The sequence below is a fragment of the Camelus ferus genome, chromosome 3, assembly GCF_009834535.1.
Source record: "Camelus ferus isolate YT-003-E chromosome 3, BCGSAC_Cfer_1.0, whole genome shotgun sequence".
NCBI lineage: Eukaryota > Metazoa > Chordata > Mammalia > Artiodactyla > Camelidae > Camelus > Camelus ferus.
In genome coordinates this window covers 109,285,007-109,307,801 of record NC_045698.1, presented here as the reverse complement: position 1 = coordinate 109,307,801, position 22,795 = coordinate 109,285,007, and the positions used below count along the sequence as shown (strand labels likewise).

The 22,795-nt window shown below is 48.3% G+C and overlaps 1 pseudogene; it reads left to right on the top strand.

The window, feature by feature from the left end:
* Nucleotides 1-1,458: 1,458 nt before the first annotated feature.
* Nucleotides 1,459-1,552, top strand: LOC116662838 (annotated as a pseudogene).
* The last annotated feature ends 21,243 nt before the right edge of the window (nucleotides 1,553-22,795 follow it).

The window sequence follows — 22,795 nt, the reverse complement described above, 5'->3', positions numbered from 1 at the left end:
AAGAGCTTGAACGCCAGGAAGAGGGGATCCCAGGGAGCCGTTCCAGAGCCTTCCCACCACACCAGAGTTTCCAGCTCTTCATTTTGCCCCAGAAGAACATTTAGAAAATCAACTACGCCCTCTGGTTACCATCATTCAATTTAAGAGAAAAAAAAAAAGAATTTTTACGATTTGCCTAGATACAAAAGGATACTTTCAGAATAAAAGAGACTCTCTTGGGGTTAGATAAACGTAGCTCTAGGAGAAAGGCACCACGTGGTCCTGAGTTTGCTCACTCTGTGGAGCTCTGGTACCCGGCCTCACACTGGGAACCTCCCACCTGGAGCGAGGTGCCCCCCAGTTTGAGGGAAACAAACAGAGGAGGGGATAGGGTTTGCCTGAGCATGGCTGGGGCCCACACAGCGCCTAGCACCCCAAAATACACTGGCCGAATGAATGAACACATGGATGAAGACCCTCACGCAGTGTATCACATTTACCCCCAACTCTCAGATGAGAAACCAGGCCCTGTAAGGCCAAGTGACAGATGGATCTAAGGTGGCAGGGCTAGAAAGGAGATTAATACCTGCAGGGTGGTTTGTTTGGCATAAATCCCTTCTACATCCATTAGTTAAACCCAGAGTCTCCACAGTCCCCAGTCAGAGGAAGGTGATTCCATTTCCCCTTTTGGCACTGAGCAACCAGGTCCAGAGAGGTGAAGCAACCTGTGTGGAGGGTCTCAGTGTGGCTGTGGGGAAATGGATCCAGAGGTGGTCCAGGGAGGTTCAAAAGGAAAGCAGCGAGGGGTCACCGAGCCGGGAGGGTCAGGCCTGGGGTCATTTGGCCAGGCTGCCAGGCCAGGAGACAGCCCCAGGGGGGTGATTCTGATGCTGAGGACACCAGCCATCCCCACCCGTCCAGAGGGGCAGAGGAGGCACTGTAGCAGGCAGCAGTCTGGGTACCCACCCAGATGGCCCCAGCAAGAAGGCAGGAGACTCTGGAGCGAGCAGGCAAGTCAGCCTTGGAAGCTCAGAGCCCCTCTGCTCCCCTTTGCTGGGCCAAACCTGCCCCGTTCCTTCCCAGCCCTGCACAGCCTAGCCCCCAGGGTCCCTCTGCTGCAAGGGGTACGCTTTCCCACCTGGCCCTTTTAACTGCATCCATATCCCCTGGTTTATGCCTTCCTTTCCTGAGAAGCACCCCGCTGGGGCTTCCCCCTGCAGGCCCAGGGCCCCGCCGAGCACTTGATCAGCAACATCACTGGAGCCGCGCGGCCACTTTGTCCAGCATTTCTTGTATCCAGGAGTGCCCAGTCTCAATGAACCCACAAACAAAATCCCAACATAGCACTGCTGTGATCCTCGCTTTCATAAGAAGGAAACCCAGGAGCCAAAAGGTGAGCCAGTGTGGCCAAATCACACAGCTAGTCTTTGGGGCCACAGCTGGAAGGAGAAAAGGCCATGTTTTAAAATCCTGGTTCCTGTGTTTGCTTTGGCAGCACAGATACTAAAATTGGAACGATGCCGAGAAGAGCAGCATGGTGCCTGGGCAAAGTCGTGAAGCATTTCATAGTTTTAACCAACGTTACCCCAATTAAAAAAAAATAGAAACAAGTAAATAAATATGGTTAAGATGGTAATGAAATGTTTTAAAGAAAATCCTTATTCTTGCATACAAGTCATTGCGCTAACACTTAAAAGAAAATTTTCTTTTTGGAAGGGAGGGAGGGTATAGCTCAGTGGTAGAGCACATGCTTAGCATGCACGAGGTCCTGGGCTCAATCCCCAGCACCTCCATAAAAAAATAACTAAATAAATAAACCTAATTACCCCTCACCCCCCAAAAAAATTTTAATTGAAATATAGTTGATTTACAATGTTATGTTACTTTCTGGTGTACAGCATTGTGATTCAGCTATACATATGTATGTGTTCTTTTTCAGATTCTTTTTCATTATAGGTTATTATAAGATACTGAACATAGTTCCCTGTGCTATACATTAGGACCTTGCTGCTTATCTGTTTTGTATATAGTAGTTTGTACCTGCTCATCCCAAACTCCTAAATTTATCCTTCCCCACCTTTTCCCCTTTGATAATTGTTTGATTTCTATGTTTGTGAGTCTCTCTCTGTTTTGTAAATAAGATCATTTGTATCATTTTTTAAAGATTGCACATATAAGTGATATTATATGACGTTTGTCTTTGATTTATTTCACATAGTATGATAATCTCTAGATCCAACCATCTTACGGCAAATGGCATTATTTCATTCTTTTTTTTTTTTTTTTACAGCTGAGTAGTATTCCATTGTGTAAATATACCACAGCTTCTTTATCTGGTCGTCTGTCGATGGACACTTAGGTTGCTTCCATGACTTGGCTATTGTAAATAATGCTGCTATGAACACTGGGGTGCATGCATCTTTTCAAATTAGAGTTTCCTCTGGATATGCGCCCAGAAGTGGGATTGCTGGATCATATGGTAAGTCTATTTTTAGTTTTTTAAGGAAACTCCACGCTGTTTTCCATAACGGCTGCATCAATTTACATTCTCACCAACAGGTAGGAGGGTTCCTCTTTCTCCACACCCTCTCCATGTGCTAACACTTTGTAGGCATTATCTCAATCACCAGCACATGGTGGCCACTACCAGTAACTCCACTTTGCCCTTGAGGAGGTCAAGGGACCTGCCCAAGCTTATCAGGGCGGTGAGTGGCTGGAGCCTGCTGCTGGCCCTCATCAGCAGAGCTCTCCACTGCAGAGCTTGGACAGATGCACGTGGTTACTTCACTTATTAGGAGGCAGGGTTTTCCATTCTTGTTTTGTGGTCGTTGTCATTGCATCCCTTGCTGGGTGCCATGGGTTGAGGATGTGAAGTCGAGGATCAGTCAGCCTGGTGTAGGATCCTGGTGGTCCTTCCAGGTCCGGGATGCTGGGCAGGTCACTCAGTCTCCTTCAGGCTCAGTTTCCTCATCTGTAAAATGGGGCTGACACCAGTATGAACCTTGTAGGCCTGTGACATGCCCCGAGTGAGGTAATGCATGTGTACACTTAGTGCTGAGCCTGGCTTCCTGCAAAAACTAACAATGAATTGTTGTAAATTATTCTTACAGCTTATGAAACACTTTTGCGTACATTGTTTGATTTGGTCCTCACAATAGCATTGAGAGTGTGGGGCAGGCAGGACTCATGATTCCAATTTTTTAACATGAGGCAGCCAAAATTGGCAGGGAAGGGCTTGTTCAAGGTCACAAGGTCATGAACTTGGACTTGTTCAAGCCCAGGCTCACCGACTCCTCCCACCACTCCAGCACTCTTCACAAAACTCAGTCCAAGGGAAATATAAAGCAAGTCACAAGTATCATTTCAAGTGTTCTAATAGCCACATTGAGAGACGTGAAAACAGATGAAAGAAGTTTTAATAAGATATTTTATTTAATCCACTATATACAAAATCTTCCTTTAACATGTAATCAATACGCAATTATTAAAGAGATATTTTACATTTTTTCCAAACAAATCTTTAAAATCCAGTTTGAAGAGTGATTTATTTATTTATTTAGGGTTTTTTTGGAAGGGAAGTAATTAGGCTTATTTATTTATGTATTTTTAGAGGAGGTACCGGGGACTGAACCCAGGAGCTCGTGCATGCTAAGCATTCGCTTTACCACTTGAGCTCTACCCTCCCCCTAAAATCCAGTTGGTTGTTAACAAATTAAGATGTATTGCAAGTACAAAATACAAATACTTAATCAGCATTTAAACTATAAAATTCACAGCTGAAAAATAGATTCACAAACCCACACTGTTCCAGACACTTAAATAAGACAATAAAAAGGAAAAAGAAGTAGAAATCTTTGAAAGGAAGACAAAACTTTTTATCGATGATTGGATCAGGCATCTTAAAAATCCAAGAGAATTGGTCCTCAAACCTTTAAAACCAATCACAGATTTCAGCAAGTGGTTAGATATGAGATCAAGCTGGAAAAATCAATAGCCTTGTTGAAATCCATCAATAATAATCAATCCTAAATAGGTAACAAGAAAGAAACACCATCCCCCAAAGCAAAACAAACAAAAACTCCCAAGAAAATTATACACCTAGAAACAATAACCAAAAAACACCTTTCTAAAGGCAATTATAAAACTTTACTAAAGAATGTCAAAAAATAAAAATCTGCTTAATAACAATATACATCATGATCATGGGTAAAAGATGTCAATTCTTCCTGGCTTACAAGGGTAAATCAATATAATGAAAACGCCACCAAGGTCTTTTGCAGACTATAATACACTTATTCTAGAAATACATGGAAGAGTAAACAACAGTCAAGAAATCAATGAAACTGGAAGACCTTCTCCTATCAAACAGCAAGACTTAGTATAAAGAGGAAACTAAAATAAAATTATGAAAATACAAAAAAAAAAAAAAAGACTTAGTATAAAGACTTGCTATGTATAGTTAAGAGTCTCACCCCGGGAATATATATGAAGAAAAGGCAAAGCACAAGGAAACCCTGCCTTCCTATTTCACCACTTTGGGCACGAAAGAAACACAAATTGAAATGAGATAGCCTTTTATACCTATCAGGCTGGCAAAAATTAAGAATGACAACTTCCAGTGTTGGAGGTAAATGGGAAAACACATGCTCTCTACACTGCTAAGTGTGGGGGGTTATGGTGCAGGAATTGAGAATGAATCAAACTCTCCTGGGCAGCAGTTTGGTACCATATATATCAAAATGTCACATGCCACACTCTGACCTAGAGGTGTCCCTTCCAGAATTCATCCTTATGAAATGAAAGATGTTTACCACAGCATTGTTTATAATAGGAAAATACTGGAAGCTGCTTAAATGTCCATCAATCAGAAAGGATTAAATAAATTATGTCTATATAACAGAATATCATAAACTATTAACAATGATAAGGTGGAACTACAGCCCTGACAGAGATTATTGAATAAACATAATATAGATTGCTTTAACCCTACCACTCAGAAATAACCAGTGGTTAAGTTTTTATTTTCCCAGCCCTTTTTCTGTACATGCACACACATTATTTTAAGAAATGGAATTATACCATATGTATTACTTAATAATTAGCATTTACTTAACTATATATTGAATACTGTAATTTTTCAAGAAGCATAAATTAGCCTTATACTGAAAAAGCTACTTTTATTAATTTTTAATTTCATATAGTGTATGCTCATTTAACAATGCAATCCCTATAGGTAAAGCTAAAATCTCTTTACTTCTTTCCCCAAAGTCACCGTGTTGGGTGTGTATCCTTTCAACTCTTTCCCCAAACTTTTCAGTCCACTTACATTCGTGCATATGTACATGTACGCATATGGAGTTTTGTGTTTATATTATTCAGTAACTTGGTTTTATAAGTTAACAGTATGACTTGACACTCAGCCAGGAACTAGACAAATTTTAGTATTTTATTTGTTGCCCCCGACTCCATTTCCTGACTGATGGCTATTTAACAGTGAAAGAGTAAAAACAAGCAAACAAGTGAAATTTAAAAATAAAATAATGATGAGTAAGGAGGGGATGGAGGAACAGAAAAGGGAAACAAAAAAAGGAGTATCTTCCTTGTTAAAAAGATTTTAAATCTCCCTTGATTTCCACTAGGGGGAGACAGAGAAACAAGGACGAGAAGTGTCCCAATGCACGGTAACTGATGGGAGGTTCATTCATTTGACAATTCAGTTACCCTTTCCCGATATTCCATCACTTTCTACCCTCCTCCTCCCCCCACCATACCAGCCTTTCAAATGCGCCATCTCTTTCTCAAGATTCGGGACTACTAATTTTCGCGGGGCGTCCCCCTCGTTCACCCACAGACACCCAAACTCTGGGGAGCCCACACCCTCCCCCCAGCCCCGACACTCTGAGAAGCGCACCCGGAAGAGCTGTGGCACAGTCAGCAGATGCACGGCTCGTGGTGGGTTAGATGCCCAAAGCCGAGCGAATGTCAAGGATCCTGACCCTTTCGGGGGCCCCAGCCCTGGGTCTTGGTGTTTATCGCCCCCTCGTGGCGGGATTTATTTGCGCGCCCCGCTCACACCCAGGCGCGCTCTCAGCGCTGGTGCAGCAGGTGCCACGAGCCCCAGGAGCAGCCGAGGTCTCGGTGATCGTGGGGCTGCAAACACACCGGCTCGGAGAAATTCCCCCACTTTCCAACATTCCGCAAAGTGGATGTGCAGGAACAGCGGAGATACTGAACTCCACCCAGGCGTGGCGGAGCGCCGTCTCTCTTAGCCAGAGAGAACAAATTTGTCAGCATGCATTTATTTTCCACATTTCCCACGTGTCCAGCTCCCTGATAAGTCCTTGGGTGTGTGTCCTGGGTGGGGGGTTTGGGGGGTGCACAACGTAAGATCAGACTCTGCCTCTGTCCTTAGTGGCTTCTCACCCTCAACAACTTTTTTTTATTTTGATTGCTTTTCCCTCTCTACTCCACCCCCCTCCCCATGCTAGAACACATGCCCTTCTGGGAAGAGGAGCAAATGTCCCACTTCTCTGCCGACCCCTGATCTGGCCGAACCTAATCCCAGCATCCCCCAGTATGGGAACAGGGAACAGTAGCAAGTCGTCTGTGAGGTTTCCTGAGAGAGCAGAAACGGCACTGCTCAGGGAGCCTGCAGGCTGCTTCTGACCCTAGCTTGGCAGTTCCTTGCTGTGTGACCCTGCTTTGGTCCACACTCTACCTGGACCTCTGTCTCCACCTCCCTTGGCGATTCCCTCGCGTTCTCATACTCCTAATTTCATCTTTCACCTGAATGATCATCTCTGGAAGCAGCTGTGGTCCCTCCCTGGGCTTGCTGTTGTAGCCTGAGCTGGGCCAGGATGGGCTCCTTGCCCCAGTGGGCATCCATCCAGGGAGGGAGGGACTGCAGGAGCCTGCATCCCCACTGTTCTGAGCTGCACCCAGGAGCCTGGGCCAGGCCGCTCCTCGGCGGAGGGCACCCCATCCCACCCTAGGTTGTGTACTTCTACTTCAATTCTTCAGTTCCCAGTTTAAACTAATTTTCTGAATTCAAGGCCAGCGTTTAAAAATAAGGAGAGTTACGTACAAATTCCCAGCTTCTTTTGTAAAATCCCTTGGCTTGACGTCCTAGAAGTGAGGCTGAGGACAGGCTGCCCTCCTCAGATGGGGGCTCTGGCTGTGGGTTTGCTGCAGGCCCCACCCTGCCCTGGACGCCCACCCACATGAGCTGCCCGGCCCTGTGAGCACTGTGGGTCTGGTCTGTGCAGGAGACTTCTTGGGGGCAGGGGCAGTGTCTGAATGGCCGGTGCCCAGCGCCGGGCCTGGAGCATGGTAGGAACTCAGTAGGCATGAGTTGAATAAATAGATGAATAAGAATGTTTTTGACATGAAATCTAAATTTACATCCTTCACCTTGGCATTCAAAGCCTCTCTGATCCTGTCCCAGACTACCAACAACACAGTTATGACCATGGTGGCATTGAATAGAGTAGTCATGCACTGTGCATGACTTTGTAGCCCTTTATAAAATCCCACTTACTCTTGTCAGCAGCCCTTTGGGGTCTGTTTTATCCTCCCATTTTACAAATGGGGACATCAAGGCTTAGAAATGGAAAGCAGTTAGCTGGGGACCATGCAGCTTCTTACAGGGCAGAAATGGAGCTGGACCTAAGCCCTGTGTAACTTCTGGCCCCATTCCTGCCACTCATCTCTCTGGCTGTGGTGAGTCCAGAAGCCTCCATTCACTTCCAGTCCAACTGCTGGGACCCTCTGCAGGCAGGGCACTGGGCTTGGCCCTGAGGCTCAGCAGGGAGGACACAGAGAAAGTTCCCGGCCTGCCCTCCAGGGGCCACTGTTTTTCCTCCTCATGGGACTCTAACAGGGCACTGGCTAAAATGTTTCCCAGCCCTCCTGCCTCGGGCTGTCTGGCTGTGGAGCCTGGGAACCTGCATTTCCACAGGCACCGCCAGCAGATTCTGACGTACCGGCAGGTTTGGGATCCTTGCCTGTGAGAATGGCTGCCCTAATGGGCCCAAAGAGGGACCTTAGGAAACCCTCTCTCCCACCAGGTACCTGGGAGCCTTCAGGCAGAGGTGGGACTTGTGTCCACTTGTTTATTCATCCATTCATAAGGCATGTGCTGAGCATTCAACAGTGAGCAGGTCAGACCCTGCCCCACCTTAGAACCTTACAGTCTAGCTGGGGAGACAGAAAGTAACCAATACACAATCCAAGATGTGATAGGAAAGAAAAATATGGAGAGAAAGAGGGGGAATCAGAGGCATTCAGATCCTGCCTGGGAAGCTGAGCTCAGAGGGAGGAGGAGGGAGGAGCCAGGAGATCCCCTCCACAGCTAAGTGTCACGGACGACATTCGGAGCAGAAGGAAGGAGGGCACAGAGGATGGTTTGTTCCCTGTTGTTGATACTGGCTTTCAGACATCTTGAGCAAGCCATGTCCAGTCTCTGGGCCACACCCTCCTCATCTGTGAAATGGGTACCCTGGGCAATGTGAGGCGATTGGACAAGGCTTTATCCTTTCTTATCCATGTGGGAAGGGAGTCAGGTTGGGGAGGGGCAGACTTTGTGCCTTTCCCCCTCTTCCCTGACGTAAAAAGACTTCACACAACCCAGGCCATGACCGGGGAGCTTCTCTAGTTATTGGCATAAATCTCTCCTGGCCCCTGTGACGCTGATTTGCACCCCCAGACCAGGCGCTCACTGTGGTTCCCCTGCTGCCCAGGAAGGCTGTGCTCACCCCTCTCGTCCCAGTGGGAAGCAGCTTGGCCAGACCTGGCTCAGGGTGCCAGCTTCGTCCAGGCCACTCCCAAGCCCCTCCTGACATTTACGAGGTGCTGCTGAAGGCAGGGGGCGCCCCAAACCCCAAAGGAATGTTAATTGGCTAAAGCTGTTGCCTGTGCATTCACTGGGGCTCGAGTTATTACCATTTTATTTTTGTTTTCCCCCGGAGGCTGGGTTGGGCTGTGCAGCTGGCCGGTCATCTCTCGGCACCGGAGCCAGAGACTGGAAGGGGCTGGAGACGGAGGGTGGGGGTGCACAGAGCATCCTCAGCTTGTGCCCAGCTCTCACCCGGCTTCTTACACTTGCTGGGGTCTAGACTCAGGGAGAGGGTGAAGAGAAAGGTCTGAAAGGGAGATGAAAGGCAGAGGCTAACAAGGCAGCTATGGTGTCAGACCCACAAGGTTCCAAAGGCTGGTTCTGTCCCCCTCGGCTGTGTGGCCCTGGGAAGGAGTAGCCTGGCTCTGAGCTTCTGTTACTGTGTCTGTTATAATAACGTTCAGCTGAGGAATAAAAGAGCCGACGTGCCTTCCCAGCGCCTAAGGGTTGCAGTTATCTCAGGAAAGGCCTTATGGGTGAGTCACAGCTGTGTAGACCTTTCCAGAAGGTCTGCTTTAGCATCCAGGCAGAGAAACTAGCTCAGGTAGGGAAGGAAGACTGTGGGGGTCTCTTTGCAGCAGACATGAACCGGGGAGCCAGGCCTTTCCTGGTCTGAGCACAGATCCATGTTTGTCTGTGTCTGAGGGAGTCAGCCTCCTGAACCTGGGGGTTCTCATTGACAAAATGGTACCCCTGGCTTCTCCAAAAGGGGTGATCTAAGGGGGAGCTATCAAGAGGATCTAGGCTTGAATCTGCCAAAAAAGATCCCTCATTTCAAACCTTCAACCCACTTCTAGATCAGGGCAATGCTCTTGTGCCATCAGACTGCCCTGTCTCCTCCCCTCTTCCTTCTCCCCTCCCTTCCTCTCTCTTCCTTCCTGATCCTTTCTTCTTTTGTCTCTTTTTTCCTCCTTCTCCTTTTCTTCCTTCCTTCCCTAGCTTACTCACTAATTGATTATCTCATCCACTAACTCACTACATACTGGATGCTGTGCTAGGACTTTTCACCCATCACTTCTCTGCCTGTAAACAAGTGTGTTGAGCTTCTAGTTACAAAAAATCTGACTAAAGTTTTTAATTTCTCATATAATGAGACATCCAGAGCCAGGCAGTCTATGACTGGGATGGCTATTCTATGACATCATCAAGAACCTAAGCTCCTTCTGCTCTGCCATCTTTAGTGTGTGGCTTCCATCCTTGAGGTCACCCCCATGGTCCAAGATGGCTGCTGAAGCTCCAGCCATCACATCTGAGTTCTAGAGTTCTATAAAAGAAGGAGAAAGATAAAAGGCAAACTTGTCATCCTAGTCAGTTGTCTTTCAAGAGACTTCTGGAAGAACCACCTAATGACTTTTGCTTAGACCTTAATGGTCTCTCTATCTGCAAAAGAGCCTGGGAAATTCAGCTTTTCAACTGGACACATTGAAAACTGGACTTCTGTTATTAAGGAAAAAGGAAGAACAGATAGTGGAGGTAGGACACTAACAGTGTGTTCACCATTTGCAATAACCTTTGCCTCCTACGGCCTTGGGAATACCTTGTCTCCTATACCCTCCCTGGGGGTGGGCAGATTTCCCCATAAGCATGGCCAAAGCCTCCCCTTCACTTCCATCTTCTTCCCAAGAATCTCCATGTTGTGCTCTACAGGGGAAAACCACAACTGTCAGATTCCTGCTAGAACAGTTAAAAGACACTTAAAAATTGTGAAATAAAAATTACTTTTATTTGCTCTGCAATGATGTAAATGTTGTAACATTTGCATCAAGAATGAAAAGCAACAACAAAGGCAAAAATACACAAGTGGGACTATGTCAAACCAAAAAGCTGCTTCTGCACAGCAAAGGGAACCATCTACAAAGTAAAAGACAACCTATATAAAACATTTGTAAATCATATATCCGATAAGGAGTTACTATCCACAGTGTAGACAGAACTCAAGCAACTCAATATCAACAAACAAACAAATAAAACAAAAATCCCAAATAATCTGATTTTAAAATGGGGAGAGATCCTAAATAGACATTTTTCCAAAGAAGACATACAGATGGCCAGCAATCACACGAAAAAGATGCTCAACATCACTAACCATCAGGGAAATGCAAATCAAAACCACAATGAGATATCACCTCACATTTGTTGGAAGGACTATTATAAAAATGTCTACATAGCAAGTGTTGGCAAGAATGTGCAGAAAAGGGAACTTTTGTGCACTGTTGGTGGGACTGTCAGTTGGTGCAGCCACTATAGAAAACAGTAGGCAAGTTCCTCTAAAAATTAAAAACAGAACCACCAAATGATCCAGCAATTCCATTTTTGGGTATTTTTCCAAAGAAAATAAAAACACTAATTCAGAAAGATATATGCACCCCTATATTCACTTCAGCATTATTTATGGTAGCCATGATATGGAAACAACTTAAATGTTCATCAATAGATGAATGGATAAAGGAGATGTGGTATATATATATGTATACACACACACACACACACAGAGGAATATTACTCAGCCGTAAAAAAGGAATGAAATCTTGCCATTTGATACAACGTGGATGGACCTGGAGGGTGTTATGCTAAGTGAAATAAGTCAGACAGAGAAAGACATAGAATGTATGATTTCATCTATATGTGGAATCTAAAAAACAAAACTACTGAACAAAAAGAACAAAAAAGAAGAGATTCATAGATACAAGAAACAAACAGGTAGTTATCAGAGGGGAGGGGAGGTTGGGGGATGAGTGAATTATGTGAAGAAGATTAAGAGGTACAAACTTTCAGTTACAAAATAAATGAGCCACGGGGATGAAATTTACAGCACAGGGAATTCAGTCAATTATAATACTTTTGTATAGTGACAGATGGTTACTAGACATAATTTTTTTAGAAAGAAAAAATATGCCACAGTTGCTTCCTCAAAATTTGTTATGAAACTGACTTGAATTTAACTCATTTCAACAAATATTAATTCAGTGCCTTAGTGTTCTAGGCCAGGTACAGTGCTAAATGTTTTGTCATTATTAACAATAACACCAATTATCTCTCTCTCTCTCTCCTTTTCTCTATTTTTTTGTTGTTGGAGTCTTAGAGACCAGAGAGGTAAGTAACTTATGCAAGGTCACACAGGTAGCAAGCAGCAGAACTGAGTTTCAAACCAAGCACTGTTGGCTGCAGAGTTATCCTTTTCCCTTCTTCCCACGATGCATTTAGAAGCAGAGGAAGATGGCATCCTCAGTTGGAAGGAATTTATGGGGATGATTTATGGAGAAAGACTCCCCAAAGGCCAGGATGAAAGCTCAGTGAAAGACTGTACCTTTATTGGGATAACTGGAATAAATTCTGCTTCCCAAGATCATACGAAATGGGGCTTAACAAATGAGAAAGAGATGGGACAGGTGAAACACTGACCTCATTTTATTCTAAAGTGACCACCTCCATGCATATGTCTATTTGTTTTATTCAGGGTCACATGTGAGCTGGGAGTTGAATAGTGGGTCAGAATATGGAGCTTTACAATGAAATTTACTCTATGGATTAGCCACATTCTTTGAGTTGTAAAAGACAGGAACCTAATCCTGATGGACTTGAGCAAAAATTATTTACTGGCTTAGTTAATTGAAAAGCTGAGGAGGTACAGTTTCAGGCACAGCTGGATCCAGAGGCCCAGCAAATTGAGTACCATCAATACACCAGGCCCCAAGGCAGGTTCTTTGCGTGGGATCCTTGTAACATTCTTCCAAGGAAGCATCATCACGTTCCCATTCTACAGCTGAAGAGGCTGAGGCTCAGGAAGGCTAGGTGACTTTCCCAAGGCTGATGCAACTAGCAAGTGGCAGAACCAAAATTTGAACCCATTTCTGCCTGGAATTTATCTAATTCCGAGGCTGGACCTCTTGCCATTAGGCAAATACTAGCTGTGAGTCCCTGTGATTATGCTAGAGGCACTACAAGAGTCCATGGCAAGATTTGCTCAATAGATTTGTATGCTGACCCCAAGGAACTTCCTCCTACTCCAGCTTCCTTGCCCCTGGGCCGTGGAAAGCACAGGCATTCTAACACCAGCCATTTCCTAACTTCTGCTGACCACGGACCTTCTCATTGTGCTTTAGGGTTATTATGTTCTGGGGGCTGAAACCTTCTCACATTGCTGGTGGGATTGTAAACTGGAGCAGCCCCTGTGGAAAACAGGTGGGCTCCTCAAAAAATTAATCATAGTACTACCATATGAGACAGCAGTTCCATTTTGGGAGGGTAGATATACTAAAAAACTGAAAGCAGGAATTCAGACAGGTATTTGTACACCCATGTTCACAGCTGCACTATTTACAGTTGCCGAAAAGCAGAAGCAACTCAAATGTCCATCCAGGGATGAATGGATAAGTAGTAAGTGGTATAGCCGTACAATGGACTAGTTTTCAGCAATAAAAAGAAATTTATACTGATGCCTACTACAGCATGGAAGAACCTTGAAAACACAGATAAGTGAAAGAAGACACAAAAGGTCATTTCTGGGGTGCAGTTCCATTTATATGAAAGGTCTGAAACAGGCAAATCCAAAAAGATGCAAAGTAGCTTAGTGGTTGCCAGGGGCTGGGAGGTGTTGGGAGAAATGGGTACAGGACCACTGAAGTGCTAAAAATGTTCTAGAATTAGATAGCATTGATGGTTGCACAACTCTCTGAATATACTAAAACCCACTGAATTGTACACTTTAGAAGGCTATGTGAATTATATCTCAATAAAGCTGTAGTTTCTTTCTTTCTTTCTTTCTTTCTTTCTTTCTTTCTTTCTTTCTTTCTTTCTTTCTTTCTTTCTTTCTTTCTTTCTTTCTTTCTTTCTTTCTTTCTTTCTTTCTTTCTTTCTTTCTTTCTTTCTTTCTTTCTTTCTTTCTTTCTTTCTTTCCTTCTTTCCATGCCTGTGAGCCATCAAGAGAATAGAGTCTGGAATTCAAGGGTAGAATAGAGATTTGGGAGTTCTTAACCTGGAGGTCAGAGGCCTCTGGGGATCCACGAAGAGGCTCCAGGGAGCCCTGTTCTGCCCTGCTGTTTTTGTCTCAATAGCATCCTAAGAATACTCAGACTTAAGATTCTGTAATAAGAATAACTGTAACTCCCATTTTCTAAGCATTTCACGGGTGCCAGGCATGGTGGTACCGGGCTTGGTATATTATCTCGTTTCATTCTCATTTGTTCCAGCGGCAAGGAAGTACTATCGGTAGTCACATTTCGCAGAGGAAGTCACTGAAGCCGAAAGTCCACTTGACACCCACCCAGTCAGAGCTGAGCTAGGACTCAAACATCGGCGGTCTAAGTTTTGGTGGCGGTGTGGGCAGTGTGTGATCGCTAGGTGCTCGGCCCCATTTGAATTGGGCAGATTAGTCGGAGGAGAGCAGTAGGGGTGAGCAGAGGGTGGGGAAATACTCCTGCCCTAGTGAGAAGGAAGGCGGAGTGGGGAGTGGGATTGCTTGGGGGAAATTTACCACTGGCGCATTGGTATAAAGTCCTTGCTCCGGCTTGCCAGTCTCTGGGGCCCCTCCGGGCTCCGTCCCCAGACTGCCTTAACAGGGCGGGGCAAAGCTCTCAGTACGCGAGAGGCGGAGGAGGGAAGCCGGTGGGGAGGGGGGGGCGGGGCTGCGAGGGGAACCAGCTGCGCTCGCCGCGCACACGTGTGCGCCCGAGTGTGTGTGTGTGTGTGTGTGTGTGTGCGCGCGCGCGTTGTGTGTTTAACTCGATAGTTCGTGGATTCGCCTACTTCTGTGACCCTGCATGTGGCGTGAGAGGCGTCTCCGAGCGTGCTGGAGAGGGGAGAGGTTAAATCATCGAGATGGTGTATGTGCGGTGAAGAGTGTGACTGGGACCCGGAGCGCCTGTGTGTGCTGTGACTCTAGTTCTAGTTATTAACTCTACAGGTGGTTGTGAGAGCTGGCTATGCGCTAGTCCCGTGCGGGGTGCCCGGCATACAGGATGACGAAACAGCTGGGGTACTTGTCCTCCCTGCGGGAGCTGGCACCACAGGGAGGGGGAGTGTTGCTGGGAGAAACGGAACAAATCAAATCAGGAAAAAAAAAAAAAACTAACAAAAAAAACCCAAAAAACTTCCTGGGTGCGGGTGTCACAGTCTGCGAGATCATTCGCGCGGGTATGTGTGTCGCGTATGGATATGTGTGCGCACGCCTGTGATAGGTGAATAGACGATTCTTGAGCGACCGCTGTCCGGGTTCTGGTGGTGCCATGGAGTCAGGACAAGAAACTGCGGATCTTGTCCTGGGGAGGGGAGAGGCCCAACCTTGAACCCGTCTTAAACCCCGGAGGACTGGGTCCTGCTTCCAGTGGCCACTGGCCCTACAACCGCTCCTCCACGGGGGACAGGGTGTGACCATCTCTACGCAGCACCCCTACTCCGCTTTGGGGGACCTGACTTCTGAGCTCAGGTTGAGCCCGTTCCCCAAGGAAAGCATTTCCCCGCCTGCCCCCCAAGACTCTCTGAAGGCCCCAGACTAAGCTGATGTAGGGGCCGAGCGACACCACCACCGCATTTAACGGATGAGGACGGTGAGGCCCACAGAGAGGCGGGGCCTGTCCTGCGTCAAGCAGGCAGTCAGGGCAGATCTGGGACTTGCACGCCTGGCTCCTGCGTCCTGTACTCTCGGACAGCAGGGTGCGCCATTCTGCTCTTTGGCCACTAGGTGGCGCTAGAGGCAAGGGCTGGGCAAGGGGCCCGCAAGCCTGCGGGCTTTGGGCTCTGGGGAAAGAATAGATAAAATATTTGAGACAGTCCTGGGGCGCTTGCTGTGTTTCAGACGCTGTGCTGGGTCCCTTCGCGCATTAGCTTGTTTCATCCTCTTGTTATCTTGTTTCCTACCCCTTTTTACAGATGAGGAAACTGAGGCTCAGAGAGTCCTTTTAAGTACCTTTTCTATGGTCACTCAGCTTTACGTGTCTCCCCTCCACCCTCACCCCCAGCCCGCCCACCTCTTCCCCATCGCCCAGATGTACCTGTGCACCCTGTTCCCAACAGCTCCTCTGGGAAGCCTTCCCTGATCACTGAGGCCCAAGAATGCCTCCACTCCTACCTGCTCCTGGAGGGGTGGTCCAGGCGCCATCTTTGTAACAAGCTCCCGGCACCCTAACACAAGGCCAGGATGGCCCCACCTCCTCCATGCCAGTCCCTAGAGTTTGCCCTGAAACAAGCAGCTGTCACTTGCCTTTCCAAAGACCCCCACCCAGTCTGCTCTACCTCAATGAGAAACACATGGACTCCTAAGAGCAGGGATGCAGGCTCAGCTGCCCTCTGTCTCCCCACCCACCCCCTGCCCAGAGCCCAGGATGGTGGCTTGACAGGTCCACAGCCTCATCCTTCCAGCCTGCAAATTGCTCCTGAGTGCCCACCTGGTGCCAGGCCCTGTCCTAAGCACTGGGGAGGGAAAGTCAGCTCCCTTCCTCTTGGCAGAGGCTATGATGCAAATTCCAGTCCCTAATTGAAAAATAAAACAGATATGCTAGTGTGACAGTGAGGTGGGGAGGGGCTCCCTTAGAAAGGTAGCCAGGGACAGCCTCGCTGGGAAGTGGCTTTTGAGAAGAGACTTGGAGGAGGAGACTTTTGAAGATCTCAGAAGTGGGTTTCAGACACAAGAAGAGCCAGTGCCAAAGTCCCAGGGTGAGAACAGGCTGGGGGCCTAGGGGTGGGGGTGGGGCTGGCTGTCTGGAAGGGAAAGAAGGCAGGTATGGCCAGAGCATCCCAGAGCATGTGGGCTGAATTCAGAGGGGGGTGGGCAGGGCCTTGTGGGTGGCGCGGTTTGGAATTTATTCTAGGAGAAGAGGATGTAAAGTACACTGCCTGAAGGGTCCCCAGCAGGAGAGTGAGGTGCTCCGTTTAGTGTTAATCTGTCTGGATGCTGGTGGTTCTGTTGAAACCAACCCCCCCCCCACTCCTCTGAAGCTGAGAACCCTGGGGCACAGCTGGTAGCCAGGGTGCCTGACCCAGGCCAGCCTGGGGTCTGCAGAGTTAATCCTCTGGGCCCCGAGCTGCCTCTGATTAGTAGGCCCTGCCACTCCTGGCTGATAAACCCCGGGCAGGCCTTCTGGTTGGGAGGAAAGAGGGGAAATCAAAGCAGGCAGAGGAGGGGTGCTCCAGGAGCACCTTAGGAGGGCTTGCCTCTCCTCTTTCTAAGGTGGTGAGCTTCCTGGGTGAGGGCCCGTGCCTTTGACACTTTCACAGCCCTGTCTCAGTCAGGGCCCAGTGTGGATTTTACTGGGCCCTGCTTAAAGAAGAGAAAGCAAAATTAGGTGCAGGGCTTCAGAAGGGGCTGTGGGCAGGCGAGGGGCCCTGGGTGTAAGCCTCTTTAGCTGCGTGGGTAGCACGGCCCTCTGACCGTCAATCTTACAGATGAGAAAGCTGAGGCTTCAGAGCCTGAAAGTTATAGAGGGAGCAGAAGCCTCTGCGGCAGGTTCCTGACTCTCAGTCAGTTCTCTCCACCTCCCAACCTACCCCACATACATCTACTCTTAGTGCTCACCTCCGGCCACAAGGAGGGGTAGCTCAGGGCACCATGGAGGTGGGTGGGCAGTGGCTTCCTGGGGAGGGAAAGGGCTCATCTTGGGGCAGTATGACTATTGGGGAGAGGGGCCCCTGTGGGCCAGGACTCCCGTCTGCCTCTCAGATATTCCAAACCTGCACATTCTGGGTTCAGGGGCCCAAGGACCTGGCTGAGGATCAGAATCCCCAGCAACGAGTTTAAATGCAGTTGCTGGGCCTGGTGCAAACCTGCAGAATCAGAGCCCCGGGGCCAGGCCCAGGACTGTGTACAGTGGACACACTTGCCAGGTTCTTCTCTGGCACAGCCAGCGCCGGGGACCACTGATTTGGTCATCAGCCCTGAGTCCTACCTGTGCCTACCAGCCCTGAGCCTCACAGGGGTGATGAACGACAAAGGGGTCGAGTGAGAGAGAGAGAGAGAGAGAGAGAGAGAGAGAGAGAGAGAGAGAGTGTGAGTGTGTGTGTGTGTGTGTGTGTGTGTGTGTGTGTTTGTGTCTAGAGGAGGAGGCTCTGGCCAGGAGACTGCGGGACGAGGAGGACCAGGCCCCAGGCTCTGAGGCGATGGACGTTTTGCCTGGGCTTGAATCCTGCTCTGACACTCAGAGTGGAACCATGTCAGGCTTTCCCTCTGCTCACCTCTAGAAGGTTCATGAGACCCAGCACAGGGATGATTGTGAAAACAATCATTATCCTTCTGGCCACTCTTTAGAGAACGTGTGCTGTGTGCCAACTTGGTCCCATGGGGTAGGTGAGAGAGATTGTGTCCTCAAAGGATAGATGAGGAAGCTGGGGTCCTGAGAGGGTAGTGAGCTTGTCCGAGATCACCCAGCTACTAATCAGTGAGACTAGAATTTGAACCCAGGGCCATCTGATTCCACAGCATGTATTTTTAGGCCATTCTGTCCTTTTTGCTCCCTTAACTTCCTGTCTTACTCTCCCTCGGTGACATGCACTGAACACCTCCTATGTGGCAGGTGGAAGGGGAGCCTGGCCCCTTCTTCTCCACCCTGTCGCTGGGAGGACCGAATCAGGTGAGGTGCATGGCTGCGCACAGGAGACTATAAAGTGCCCTCCACCACGGAGAGCTCTTGTTAACCGTGCAGCTTCCCTTCCCAGCCCGGGGAGGGCTGTCCCTGGCAGAGAGGGTCTCAAAGTTCAGGGGCCTCAGGGTTACCTGGAAATCTTGTTAAAATGCATATTACCCAGCCTCACCCCTAGTGGTTCTGATCCAGTCTGTCAGGGGAGGGGCTGGGACTGTGCATTTTTGACAGTGACCCAGGTTCTCTGTGGCAGGTGGTTTGAACGTCTCACTTAAAGATACTCTGTGGTAGACTTGATGTCAGGAGAAAGGCAGAGAAGCTGGTGGCCTAAATCTCAGATAATGAGAGTCAAGAATTTCTTCTCATAGAAATGTGCAAACCCACCTACATACAAGATTTTGCACCGTTTCAGGGGGCTCCTGGATCCTGGGCCCCACCCAATGTAAGAAGCACCCACTGCTCTAAATGCCTCGGGGCTCAGGCCACCCCTGCCATGCGGCCTCCCCAGATCTCCCCACAGAGTCTCTTCTCCTCTGTGCTCTCACAACACATGATGAGGACATAACTCTATCGGGGTAGCTGCTCACCTGTTTGCCTCTGCTCCTGGACTGTGGGCTTGTGGGCCTCATTTTCCTCCTCCGTCCAGGCATATGGTAAGATCACACTTCCTTCTGAGGTTAGGCAGAACCACGTGATTTACTGTAGCCAATGAGAGTGACTGGATCAACTGAAACTCCTGCCCACCCACACTGGACATGCAGGATGAGTGCTGACTTAGCCCTCGGTGCCCTGAGTGCTGGGACGCTTGTTACTGCAGCCTAACCTGCCTTATCCCGATGGTGCTTTGAAGACGGAGCCCCCTCCACCAAGCTTTGGGTCTGCAGTTCCTAATACAGGCTGGCATAGAGCAGGAGCTCACAACATAGCAGCTACTGTTTATTAAGAACTTGCTAAGTGTCATGCACTGTTCACTGTTATCTAATGCTTTTCTCCCAGGCCAGCTGCGGCATGTAAAGTGGTCTACACAGTGCCTGGCATGTAATCAGGGCTCTGGCAGCTATTATTTTTAATGATGATGCTTCTCTGCCTCGGATAGAAGTTGTTTGAAAGAACAAATGAATGGAGAAGAGTGGAGAGAACTGGCAGCTGGGATGAGGTGTCTAGAGACACAGTAGAGGCCAAAAAGCAAACTTGGCTCTTTATTTCTGTGTCTGCAACCCACACTGGAGGTCAGCTTCTGTCTACTGATCCCCTGCTGTGTGCCTGGTTCTGCGCAAGAGGCATTTCATGCTGCAGCTTATTTCATCCCTACTGGACCCCATGGAAGGTGTTATTCATCCCCATTTTACAGATAAGGAAACTGAGGCTCAGGGAAGTCAAGGCTCTTTCCCAAGGAGTCCCTGTAAGAAGAGGCAGAGCCAGGGGACCAGCTGACTCGGAAGCCTGGGATACGGACTTCTCACTGCACGTGTTCCCCTCTCCTGGGGGGCGGAGAGAGGGGAGGCAAGAGGGTGGTTGAGCCCAGGCTTTTAGTCCAGCGCGCTTTCTCCTCTCCGGCCTTCTCTCCTCTCAGTGGAAAGGTGTGAAAAGCGCAGACGCGTCCCTCCCCAAAACAAAGCCAGCCCAGGGAACCCCCTGGTGGCTGCGGCCGGCCCTCCCCGCCCAGCGCGGCAGCAGCCCTCCCCGTGCCGCACAGACTCCATGTCACCACCGTGATTGGTAGACTAAACAGCTGGAGCGGAGCCGGCCTCCTCGCTCCCTCTCGCCAGGGCGGCCAGGGGCTTTCAAAGACCGGCCTCGGCCGCTATCTCCCCCATCAGCCCCAGCAGCATTTAGCCACTTTCTTCAAACACCCAGCCAGGGCATGATGGTTAATGTCAAATCTGGCAGCAAGTCATAACCTATAGGGCTGGGACATTTATCACGGCCCCGGGGCCCCTGGGGACTTCAAAGGGGCCTGAGGGGCGGGGGCAGGGAGGGGGCGCTGAGGGGGGCTTTTCCTCCACCCAGAGCCTCAGCTCCCTCCGAGCTGGAGGGATCCAGGGGCTACCTCAGTCGGCCAGCCCAAACAATAATCACAATAATAATAAATATTAATGCCTAATAATAGCTGTTGTGTATTGAAGGATTATTACCTCCAGGGCACTTTACAGGTTTTATCTCATTCAGTGCCCAGAGCCACCCTGTGGAGCCCTTATTGTTATTCTCATCCTCATTTTCAGAGCTCAGGAAATGGGGCACAGAGAGGTTAAGCCACTTGCCTCATGTCACACGGGTAATAAAAGAAATAGCATCGAGGACAATAATAATATCTGTCATTTACAGAGTGATTACTACGTGCCAGGTGCGTTGTGTGTTACCTCCCTTAATCCGGCAAGTACTCTCAGAGATAAGCATTAGCATTCTCATTTCAGGGGTGGGGAAATCGTCTGAGATGTTAGGTGACACAACTGGTCAGTGGCAAAGCTGGGATTCAAAAGCAGACCTTCTGCTCCAAACCTGGCTCCCAGCCACAGAGGGGCAAGCACAGGAGGGCCTCTGGGGGCGGGGGTCTAGGTGCTGAGGGGCAGCCTGTCCTCCTCATCTCTGCCTCAGCCCCCATCAGGCATTAGGAAGCCAGAGAGCAGTCCTGCAGTCAGACCCCAGGCTTGAACAGAATCCTTGGTGTATCTTGGGACCTTCTGACTGGGGAACTCGGGGCAGGTGCTTTGCCTCCATCTAGCTGCCTGCCCAAGTCTCTTGGGACTGGAAGGGTCCCTTTCATGCAGGTGGTCCCCAAGGCTTTTTCTGGCTCTCAGCCGAGTGTAGGATAGTCCCAGCACATATGGGGAGAGTGGTGTGGGGCTTAACCCCTGGCTTGGGTTCAGCCCAAGTCAACCTCTGGAGTGGGGTGAGAGCTCTGCCAGGGTGGGAATGAGTTTCCTTATGATGCTCCCCAGAGCCACTGCACAAATGACCAAATTCCACCAACACTATGTACACCTACAAGGCCCAGCTGTCCCAGTGCCACTGAGAGAGAGCAAAGTTGAATGAATGTTCGAAGCAAGGAGCAAAAATGGTCCCCACTCACGAGGATTAAAATCCTGTCACAAGGCCATGTGTGACAAGAAGGCTTCCCGGAGGAGGTGCTATGTGGCCTGAGAGGAGATGGGGATAAGGGCTACAGAGAGGGAGCAGGACCAGTGTATTAGTCAGGATTCTCCTGTGAAACAGAACCAGAGGAGGTATATGTATATATACACACATATAAATGATAATGAGAAAGAGAGAGAAAGACTGAGATTTGAAGGAATTGGCTCAGGAGATTGAAAATGCAGGTAGGAGCTGGTGTTGGTGTCATCTTGAGTCTGGAAGCTAGAAACTCAAGCAGAATTTCTTCTTTGGGAAACTTCAGAGTTTCCTCTTACGGCCTTCAAATGATTGGATGAGACCCACCCTCGTTATGGAGGGAGTAATCTGCTTTACTCAAAGTCTCCTGAATTACACATCAATTGTATCTAAAAAATACTTCCACAGCAACCTCTAGGCTGATGTTTGACCAAACGACTGGGTACCACAGGCTAGCCAGATTGACACATAAAATTAACCATCACAAAGGACAAAAATTATCTGATTCCACTTATATGAGGTTCCTAGAGTAGTCAAATTCATAGAGACAGGAAGCAGAATGGTGGTTACCAGGGGCTGAGGGGAGAGAGGAGTGGGGAGTTATTAACAGGTACAGAGTTTCAGTTTGGATAGTGAAAATGTTCTGGAGATGGATGGTGGTGATGGCTGCACAAAAATGTGAATGTATTTAGTGGCACTGAATAGTTAAAATGGTAAATTTCATGTTGTGTGTATTTTAGCACGATTAAAAAAAAATTACCCATCACAGGCAGGAAGGACTTGTAGCAGCAAAGGGTGATGGGAAAGCAAAGCCCCTTGTGAACTCATTCAATTATTCACCCACCAGATATTTGATGTTAAGCCTGCATGTGCCAGCACTGTGCTAGGGCGGGGGAGACAGCGATGACAAAGGACCTGCTGCTAAGTGCCACAATGGTGCTAAGCCCTTTACATTCTTTATCTCATCTCGTGATCACATAGTGCCCCTAAGGGAAGCTCAATAGCCCCATTTTACAGATGAAGAGGCTGAGGCCCCAAGTGGTGCTGTGATTTGCTCAAGGTCACACCAGAACCCAGTGGCAGAGTGAGGGGGCTAAAATCCAGATTTGTCTAGTGACCAAGTCATTCGTGGGGGCACTGGCTGGAAAAATTAGAATAGAATCCTTTTTATCCCAAGAAATTTGGTGGTGAAATAAATAAATTTGATGGAGAAAGATGAAGTGGTAACTTGAAGGAGAAAAAGAAC